General features: G+C 35.9%; 1 long non-coding RNA gene across 1 annotated transcript; it reads right to left on the reverse strand.

Moving 5' to 3' along the window:
• Window positions 1-4,856: 4,856 nt before the first annotated feature.
• Window positions 4,857-6,668, reverse strand: LOC133869690 (uncharacterized). The gene is made up of 3 exons (XR_009900498.1): window positions 6,364-6,668; window positions 6,043-6,073; window positions 4,857-5,055 (listed from the first exon to the last, which is right to left on the reverse strand). It is a non-coding gene; the product is annotated as an uncharacterized LOC133869690 (long non-coding RNA).
• Window positions 6,669-10,812: the final 4,144 nt, after the last annotated feature.

Below are 10,812 nucleotides of genomic sequence, written 5' to 3' on the forward strand. Positions count from 1 at the left end.
AACCTTTTCCTCTAGATCTGCACCAGCTAGAGATTCAGTGGTGAATCTTCTTTATCATTTAGCAGACCACTTGTATGGAGGATTTCTTTCTGTGGATGATCAGTTTCGGGCTAGAAGACTCAAGTGAATGAAAATTTTCAGTCTATGGTTTCCCGGCTTCAGGAGCAAGAAGTCGAAGTGGGTCAAATTCAGAATATGTGATATCTTGAGGTTTTTTGGTTTCCTCTTATGATAATTTGAGTTTTTGATGAGGCACTTTACTATTATTCTTGTTGTTTTGAATTTTAGTAATTGTGGTTTTTCTCTGATACTCTATTTACCCTTTGTCCTTTTGAGACAAAAAGGGGGAGTATTTTTTGTTCTGGACCGAGAATGTATTTCCAAACAGGTCAAGTGTTTTTTGTCCCAGAATGGCCAAAGAGGGAGTCTGTTAGTATTTTATATTGGCAACATTCTGGTTGACAAAAACACTTTATGTAACGGTTGCTTTTTAACAGGATTGTCGGTTTTATTCATAGTCTTCAAGTAATATGGACAGTGTCTCATTTCATACCTTGTGTATGGTCACAAGTTTCTAAGAAGATGTCCATGAAGATTCCATGCAATTTCCAAGTCAAAACAGTCGGTTCCTGTGCAACCATCCGGACGAGTCTTTGAAGGCGTCCAGACGCCCTACAATGTCTAGAAGCTTCAGCGTTGAAGACATCCAGACGGAAGGGCAACACCATTCGGACGCTAGGTCAAGCTTCTCCAATTTCTACTCAGAGTTGGATTTCATGTTCAAACATGGATCAGGAAACAGCAACCGTCCAAACGGAAGGGCAACACCGTCCGGACGCTTTTCAGGTTTCTAGGAAGATTTCTGCACACATCTCAGTGTTTTTATCATAACTCTCTGCTCGAGTATCAGATTGAGACAAAATTGGTGTCGTTGGAAATATAAGAAAAACTCCTACAACTTAAATGCTTGGATGGCCAATAGAAACATCCGGAAAGCCCACCATCTGGACGGCCTCTAGAATTGCGTTGTTTCTAAAAGGCAGTCGCAGAAGACCGTCCGGACGTGGCTAACTTCTGTCCGGACGCTCGACAGTCAGAGTCCATTTCTTAGCAGATTTAGGGTTTCTTTTAAGCCTCTAAATAGGGGGCTCTAGGCTTGTAATTTGTATGAATTCAGTATCGAATTCCATAGTGCTTTGAGAGGGTGTTTAAGGAGAATCAAAGATCTGCTAGCTCTCAAGTCGTTGCCAGTGTGTGCTCGTTGTTCGTGTAAAGTCTATCTTAGGGGCTGGCCCTAAGGTAAAGGAATCCATCAAAAATCCCTTCAGGTGGAAGATTTGGTTGGGAAGCGTTCACAATGGGCTTTGTGTCAGAGTTAAAGGTATGACTACTGCATAAGGGTATGTGAGTACGAGTGTCTTGTAACTAGCTTTGTTTTTGGATAGTGAATTTCCTGGGTTCGCCAGCCCCGGAGTGGTTTTTCTCTTCACAGAGTTTCCACTTCGTAACAATATCTTGTCTTACTTAAATTCCGTATCTAAGATATTTTGTTGCACACAAACACACACATTTGGTTTAAATTAGAAGTCAATAATTATTTTCAGAATTCACTACCGAATTCTTACAAATTACATGCCTAGAGACCTCTATTTATAGGCTACAGAAGACCTAAATTGACACTGATTCAGTTTTCTCTAGGCGGCGTCCGAATGGACAACTATGCAACTGACTTTCCAAATTCGCTGATTATTCTTTCCTGAATAGGGCCGGTGTTGCCCTAGAATCTGGACGGTTGCACTTCTGCTGCATGCAATTTTCATAATAAGGTCTGAGCGTCCAAACAGTGTAGACTGACGTTCGGACAGTTGAACGTCTTCTGCACGACTCGCCTATCAAGGATAGCGTCCAGACAGTGTAAACCTGACATCCGGACGGTTTGCAGCTGTCTTCCCATATTTGTTTTGGAAAGAAATCCTTTTGCTTGTTGAACACTGAAGGGCATCCGGACGTGTTGCTGAAACGTCCAGATGAATGCAACTTGGAATAGTTCGAAGCTTTTGGACACAGATTGGAATCCGAACGGAAAGTTCTCGTTATCTGGACAGATGTTGCTTGACAGATGAGCGTCCGAACAGAATACTATGTCATCCAGACGGATGCAAGGGACTTGAACTTCACTGTTTTGATTTCTGCACAGAATCTTCTTGAAGCATATAACTGAAATGTAGACTCTGAAAATAACAACATCCCTGTTCAATAAGCATCATTACATAGAAGTGATTTTGTCCAACAGAATGTAGCCAAACACAAACTAACAGTTTGTTTCTTTGAAAAGTTTGGTTACGGTTTTTCTCTGAATACTCTGTTTACCCTTTGTTCCTTTGAGAAAAAAAGGGAGAGTATTTTTTATTTTTGGACCGAAAATGTATTTCCAAACTGGTCAAGTAATTTTTGTCCCAGAATGGCCAAATGGAGAGTTTGTTAGTATTTTATATTGGCAACATTCTGGTTGACAAAAACACTTTATGTAAAGGTTGCTTTTTAACAGGAATATTGGTTCTATTCAAAGTCTTCAAGTAATATGGATGATGAGTGCCAAATATTGTATATTTGGACCCCTAAATTCACATTGTTAAACCTTTAGCTTTGTTATTTTTTAATGTTTTTGGTTAGTTTTTCTATTTTTGTATTTTGCAAATCATGGAGAGAAAACGGTATTTTTAAAGTGAAAAATGCAAATTTCGGAAGTCAAATTCGGATTTGATTAAATTTCAGGTTCTGCACAAGTCATAGTATTTTGATCATAACTTTCAGGTCAAGTATCGAATTAAAGTGAAATTAGCGACGTTGGAAACCTAATTAAAAATTGAGAAATGATTAAAACACTCACACTACACAACAATGACACAACACCAAGGCACAATGAAGTGGGGCCCACACATGGACCCCACTCCATTGTGCCTTGGTGTTGTGTCATTGTTGTGTAGTGTGAGTGTAAGGATCACTCCCCTTAAAAATTCTACAAATCATTGTGAAATAGAATTTTTCTAATTCAAATGTCAATATGGCCCTAAAACCTAGCGTTCTTTTCTCCTATTAGGGTTTAGAGGTGTAGAGGTGTCATTTTGTAAAAATTAGGTTTAACCTAATTTTCTATTATAAATACCCCATGCTAGGCACCACTTAGAGCATCAATTTTTCTCTTCAGAGGACTTGTCTTAGCTCTTTTCTTTTGTAAGTTACTTTGTTCTTAGTTCTTTTAATTTAAATTTTCCATTCTTCTTTATTTTCTTTGTTATTTAATTCATCGCTTTAATTTAAAATTAATTAATTTTCAATTGTTCTTTTTTTTTTTTTTTTATTACTTATCTTTTGTTTTTTGTTATTTCTTCTCTGTTCTTCCTTTCTTTCCCTTCGTTTTAATTTATTGTTTTCTTTTTACTTTTATTAAATTTATGTTCTTCTTTTTATCTTTTTTCGCTTTTATTATTTCATGATTTCATTTCAAGAGTTTTTGGTGTTTTCAATCATGAGAGGCTAAAATCCTCAACTAAGGTTGAGGATGAAACCTCATCAATGATAACACCTATGCTCTTGTCATGATATTCATAAATTCAATGTTCTTATATATATATATATTCAAATTCCATGTCAATCATATTCTTTAGAATGATGATTTTTATTTGATGTTTGTTGTAATTCAATCGATGGATACATCGATTGATTTCTTTGAGATTGGGATATCTATTGTGATTTCCGGATACAATAGATGATTTCGATTAAAAAGGGATAATTGTTGTGATTTGTTGGGTTGAATTCTTCAAATATTTTCATGCTTTGTTACTCAAGAATTTTAATATCAAGCTTATTGAATTGAATTTATGAATAAAATGCAAGAGTAGGGTGTTTGATTTGATTTGGTGAATTCCGATACCTTAGTGTTTTTATAAATTGTTTTATTCAGTTTTATTTTTTTTGTTTATTATTTTGTTTGACAAATCTTTCAAATATTTGGCTCTAGGTTAAAACAAAATTTATTTAAATAGAAATTGATTTTCTTTTCTTACACACACTTCACTGAGGATTTGACCTCGCACTTGCATGTTCTATGCTATATACGATTCGTGCGCTTGCGAGTAAATAAATTTTCACATCAAGTATTAAGAGTTTGAGACATATTAATAGGAGAAGTCAAAAATAGCACTCAAGAAATAAATCTCAACAGAGTGTACCAAGCTCTGATACCAATTGAAAAATAGAATTGACTTCTAAAATAAAGCAAGTGTGTGTGTGCACAATATGTTAACAAAATAATGCAAAAAATAACACAAGATTTTTGTTAACGAAGTGGAAACTCAATATGAGAAAAAACCACTTCGGGGCAGCCAAACCCAGGATATCCACTATTCAGAAGACAAGACTAGTTACAAGATAGTAGCACTCATATACCTCTGATGCAGTGGTCGTACCTTGCACTCCAACGTGTAGCCTAATACGAAGGCATCCCAACCAGGTCTCCTACTTGAAGAAGTCTTCAATGGAATCCTTTACCTTAGGGACAACCCCTAAGATAGACTTCAAGTTAAGCACAGCAACAACACACACAGCAACGGCTTCAGAGAGATCAACTCAGCTCAATAACCTCACAAAATAACTCTCTAAGCACTAGTGGAATTCAGTACCGAATTCTTACAATTCTCAAGTACAGGGGCCTCTATTTATAGGCTAAGAACTCAAATGAGCGTCTAGCTTGATGAAGCCGGGTACCGTCTGTAACGCCCCGAATTTGAGCCTGCAAATTCGTAAGCAGAAACCTCCAGTTCCCACGTGACGTTACTACATCAGAGATAACTGACGCAGCGGAATATAAATTTATTTACTTTAAAAAAATACATCAGAGTTTACTGAGTGACAAATGTAATTAAAGTATTACATTCCAAGTTGATACAAAGAAATTACTACAATCATTAACTATATTAATAAACAGTTCTAATTCTTCAATGCTAACAAAATCCAATCCTTGAGCTTTATACTCTTTCGTACCTGCATCATGGGCTAAACCGCCCATACATAAATATATGGGTCAGTCAACTGCTTTCAATAATGATAAGATTACTGATTTAATTAAATATATGCGATGCAACAACATGTAGTGCAGCAATATGATGACTATTATAAACACTTAAACCAAGGACTCAAACTCCAGAATCACTATCCTTTCTACGGGCTTTTCACTGAGGGTCCTTTCTTAAGGCCTCAGTCCTGGGTTGTCTATCCCTCTCAGAGTACCAAACCCACATACTAGGGTTGTCTATCTCTCACAGGGCCTCAAATCCCACAAAACTCCATGGATGTCTATCTCTCTCAGAGCCTCAAACCCACCAACTGGGTTGTCTATCTCTCTCAGAGCTTCAAAACCGAGGATGTGTATCTTTCCTAAATCCATGGATGTCTATCTCTCTCAGAGCCTCAAACCCACCAACTGGGTTGTCTATCTCTCTCAGAGCTTCAAAACCGAGGATGTGTATCTTTCCTAAATCCATGGATGTCTATCTCTCTCAGAGCCTCAAACCCACCAACTGGGTTGTCTATCTCTCTTAGAGCTTCAAAACCGAGGATGTGTATCTTTCCTAAATCCATGGATGTCTATCTCTCTCAGAGCCTCAAACCCACCAACTGGGTTGTCTATCTCTCTCAGAGCTTCAAAACCGAGGATGTCTATCTTTCTTAAATCCATGGATGTCTATCTCTCTCAGAGCCTCAAACCCACCAACTGGGTTGTCTATCTCTCTCAGAGCTTCAAAACCGAGGATGTCTATCTCTCCTAAATCTAAGAATGTCTATCCCTCAGAGCTTCAAACCCACCAACTGGGTTGTCTATCCCTCTCAGAGCTTCCTATCTGTCTCTATGCCTTAATACTAAAACATGTCATATTACAAACAATATGCTCCAAACAAGTTGCATACTATTAAATAAAGCAGATATCAAAACATTAAGGAAAGCTCTACGTGTATCACTCTGAGTGAGTAAGGAATACTCACGGTCTTTTTGTACAGTCTCTCAGTTCATCACCTGCATAATTATAAATATACACATATAAAGTGTTAACATCATCTACCACAAATCCTAATTCTATTTCTGAAACCTCTTTACCTATTATTATTATTATTATAGAATTAACACATAACCCATCTTCTGTAAAAAGCTAATATTTCTAATAAAACTAATTTATTAATATCCATTACTTCATTATTAGAGATAATTATTTATAATAATCTTAAATCCTAAGAACACGTAAAATTCAACTCAAATATCTTTAGATTTAATCAAAAATCTCAAAGACCAAGAGTTTGTGAAAATACCTTTAACCAATCGGTAGAAACGTAGATCGGGTTTCGTAGATCACGTTACTGAAGTCGGATTTGAAATTGAACGGTTAGATCTTCATAGATCATGATTTTTGTACGAAAAATCAAAAGAGGAAAAAAAAACTGAGAAGGAGAAGCTCTCCCTCCAAAGGAAGAAAAACATACGCACTCCTCAACAAGACGCAGTGCGTCTCATTTTATTGAAGGCCACTTGACCTTCCGTTTTCTTCTTCTCTTTTCTTTTCTTGTTTTCTTCTTCTTTTTCTTTCTTGTTTTCTTCTTCTTTTTTCTTTCTTTCGTCTTTTCTTCTCTTCTTCCTTTCACTTCTACGCTTCTTCCTTTCTTCTTTGTTTCTTCTTTTGTTTTGTTTTCTTTTCTTTTAGCATGTGGGGCGCAGGTCGCCCCACATGTTATATATATATATATCAATTTATTATTTTATTATATTATATATTTGCATAAATAGTTGGTGTTGGACCATTCTACGCACTTGTTGTCTTTCATAATTGCAAGCACAACTTGCAATTATATATATATATATATATATATATATATATAATATGTTATCATTATAAAAGGAATGGGATATTACAACAAGTGTATGGTGAGTAGTAGGAGCTGAAAATTATGTTGTCTGGATAAGGGTCTAATTAAAACGTAGTGGAGGATGGCTGAATTGTTTAGAAGACAATAAAGCATCAATCTCCTGCAGATTAAGTTAATCTGCAGGTATTTTTATACTAGATTTTTATCAATTTAATAAATCACTAGAGTGTAATTTTAAACCCGTTTTGAGTTCAGTTCGTTTCATAAATAAAGTAATTTTATTACCAACATTAATAAACATATTTTTATTACACTAGATAATAAAGTGTCAAATAATATTTTGTACAATTATAAGATAAAGCTAATTAATCTAATGATTAATTATTTTGTCTATTTATTAACTCAGTAATTTTCGGATATAAAAATAATTATCCATTTTATTCAAACAAAGTTTCATTAAATCAATTGAAAATATTGATAAAACAATTTATAAGACGAATGATTATTTACTCACATAAATATTCATCTTTATCCTTTAACTTTATTATTCTATAAAAATGTGTTTTAAAATCTGGGGCGCTACACCGTCCGGACGGTGGTCATAAGCTGTCCGGACAGACAACTGTGTGACCGAAATTCCAAGAATTTCGCTGAAAATCTTTCCTGTTTGAGAGCCGCGTCCGGACGGTGTTGCCTTGTCGTCCGGACGGTTGTACGTCCGCTGCAAGTAATTTCCTTATAAAGGCTTCGCGCGTCCGGACCAGGAGGATGGCTATCCGGACAGGTGATCTGCTACATGCAATTTCCATATCTGTCATACGCACGTCTGGACCATGGTAGACTGGCGTCCGGACGGGAATCCACATCGTCCGGACGGTTGCGGCAATCTTCCCATATTTGATTTTGGAAAGAAAATCTGAAGCTTTGTCGAACACTGAGAGTCGTCCAGATGGGCTGCTGAAACATCCGGACGGATGCAAGCTGGAGCAGTTCGAAGCTTCGAGACATAGAGGAAGGTCCGGACAGGAATCCATGTTGTCCGGACGGATGATGCTTTAGTCTGATGTGCGTTCGGACGATTGATGCATTGGACAGCTAGGCGTCCGGACGGCTGGCAAGGAACCGAATTTTCTGACTTGGAAACTGTGCAGAATCTTCTGGAACACTTCTAAATAACGGAATCCCTGATAAAAAGCATCTTTACAAAGAAGTGATTTTGTCCAACAAAATATGGCCAATTACAAACTAACAAGTCCGGACGCAGCTAAGTGACCGTCTGGATGCTTCTTGTTAGAGTCCGAAATTGATCAGAATTAGGTTTTCTGTAAGCCTATAAATAGATGGCTCTAGGCTTGTTTTTTTGTAAGAATTCAGTATAGAATTCCATAATGCTTAGAGATAGTGTTTAGGGAGATTTGAATATTCGCTAGCTCTCTAGCCATTGCCAATGTGTGCTCAACTATTCATGTGAAGTTTACCTTAGGGAGGAGCCCTAAGGTAAAGGATTCTATTAAAGACCTCTTCAAGAAGGAGACTTGGTTGGGAAGCGTTCATGATGGGTTTCGTGTCAGAGTAATAGGTACGATCGCTGCATCGGGATACGTGAATGTTACTTTCTACGTACTAGCTTTATCTTTTGAATAGTGGAAATCCTGAGTTTGGCTGCCCCAGAATGGTTTTTCTCTTAACTAAGTTTTCACTTCGTCAACAAAATATTTGTCTCTTTTAAATTCCGCAATTTAAATATTTTGTTGCATACTATCACACACTTTTAGAAGTCAATTTTATTTTCAATTCTAATAAAAATACATCAAAGAATGATGATGGAAACTCGGCCTTTTTTATCCCAGATAGAAAACTATTGCAAGGCTATGATGGGAGGTGGAATACTGGATGAAAGAAATGATCGTGATCTAGACCTTATACACGTGAACTGGCAGCGCACTACAACTAGTTCTTGAAGTACCAAACATACACACTTCTTTCCTTAAGAAGGGCAGCACTGAAAGACACACCTGGCAACACCAAAAGAGCCCTAGAACCTGCAGTACCATGCGTGGGATATAAGATGCAGGCTCTTTCCAAAAATGGAGGGATATATGCACATGAACTACAGCACCAAAAAGACCTAGCAGTTGACGTTTTTTCCAAACTTGCTACTGACCGAAACACATGTTTTTTTTAGAGCAGCAGGCGCTGAAAACCCTAAGATTTAGCACTATATATATTTCTTTCTTTGTAAACGTGTGACTCGAGGAGGCTACAGAAAGCATATTTTTTTTTCCTAGGAAGAGCTATTACGCTGAGCACCCAGCCACGATTTCTTCATTCATGTTTTTTCTTCTTAGCCGTAGTGAGTTTTCTTTAGGTTTTCTTCTTGTACTCTTTTTATTTTAAAATCATTCATGTTTGTTATATTTTTAATTCAAGTTAGCAAGTTGTTTTTAGTCATGAGAGGCTAAATCTTCAACTAAGGTTGAAGATGAAACCTCATCATTGATTACACGCACATTTTTGTTATTTTATTTATACAATTCTGATGTTTATGAAAATATTGTTCAAGTCCAATTCAGTTAATTGATTTATGTCTTTTGATTGAATAATTATTTATTAAAAGTTAGATATTCGATGTATTTCAATTGATGGATACATCGAATCATTCGATTGAAAGAGGATATCCACTGTGATTTGTTTATTAAATGGATACAGTGGATGATTTGATTTCAATTGAATATTCGTTGTGATTTGTTATTAAGTTGGAATCATTGAATCATTTAATATACATTTTTACGAAACTTAAGCAATGAATAAGGCATATTTGTTTATCGGTTGTATGAGTAAAATACAAGAATTTGTTGTTTGATTTGGCGAGGTGGATTCTAAAAACTTTAGTGCTTTTTATAGATTATTTTTAATCAAGTTTTATTTAGTTTATTATTTTGCATGAGAAAATTCCAAAATTCGGAACTAGGTTAAGATAGAATTAGTTTAAATAGAAATTAATTTTTGCAACGCAGTTTCCTGTGGATTCGACATCGCACTTGCACACTCACTATATTGCATATGATTCGTGCACGTGCGAGTATTTTAAAACTCACAACTAGCAGCACTGGCTAGAGTCCGGCATTCCAGCATCACTTACCAGAATCTGGCCACTATGACAGATTCCAACGTAACTAGCTGGAATTTGGCAATAGTTGCAAGATTTAGGTAACTGTAGTGAGTAATCCCAACAGGCCAGAATCTAGCCAGTGCTGCTGGATTCCGACCATCATCACCAAAATCTAATTGCCGATCATTTTTCGTTGCCGGTGATTTCTTTCGTACAAGCTAAACATTGACAAATACTTTTAAGAAAATCATCTTTTCTGAAAAATGATTTCTTTAAAAATATTTTTCGACAAAAGACATTTTACGTCGATACAAACGAAGCATAATGTTTCAAAAATTTGAGGGAAAATAACCTCTGCACACAGGTTTCCTTTTCTACGGTTTTTTTTTTTTAAAAAAAAAAATGTAGCATTTTGCCACGTTGGTCCCCGGTCACTTCACAACATCAAGAAAGGGTCCCAAGCTTGAATTGCATATGAGAAGAAAGGGTCCCAAGTAGGGGTGTAAACGAATATATAAACATAAATTAAGTAACAAATAACAATGATCAGTCTATATTAAGTAGCAATAATTAATTGGTTATATGTATATTAAATGGTAAAAGTGAATAATATCAATACTTAATCTGTTAATCATAAGATCTAATGACAATTCAGATACTTAATTATGTAATATAATAGAACTATATGATCATATAATAATATAACATTGTTCCATATAACATATAATCACTATATCATATGAATATGATCAGATGTTCTATGTATTATCATTAGATATTTAAGA

This window comes from Alnus glutinosa, chromosome 5, assembly GCF_958979055.1.
Source record: "Alnus glutinosa chromosome 5, dhAlnGlut1.1, whole genome shotgun sequence".
NCBI lineage: Eukaryota > Viridiplantae > Streptophyta > Magnoliopsida > Fagales > Betulaceae > Alnus > Alnus glutinosa.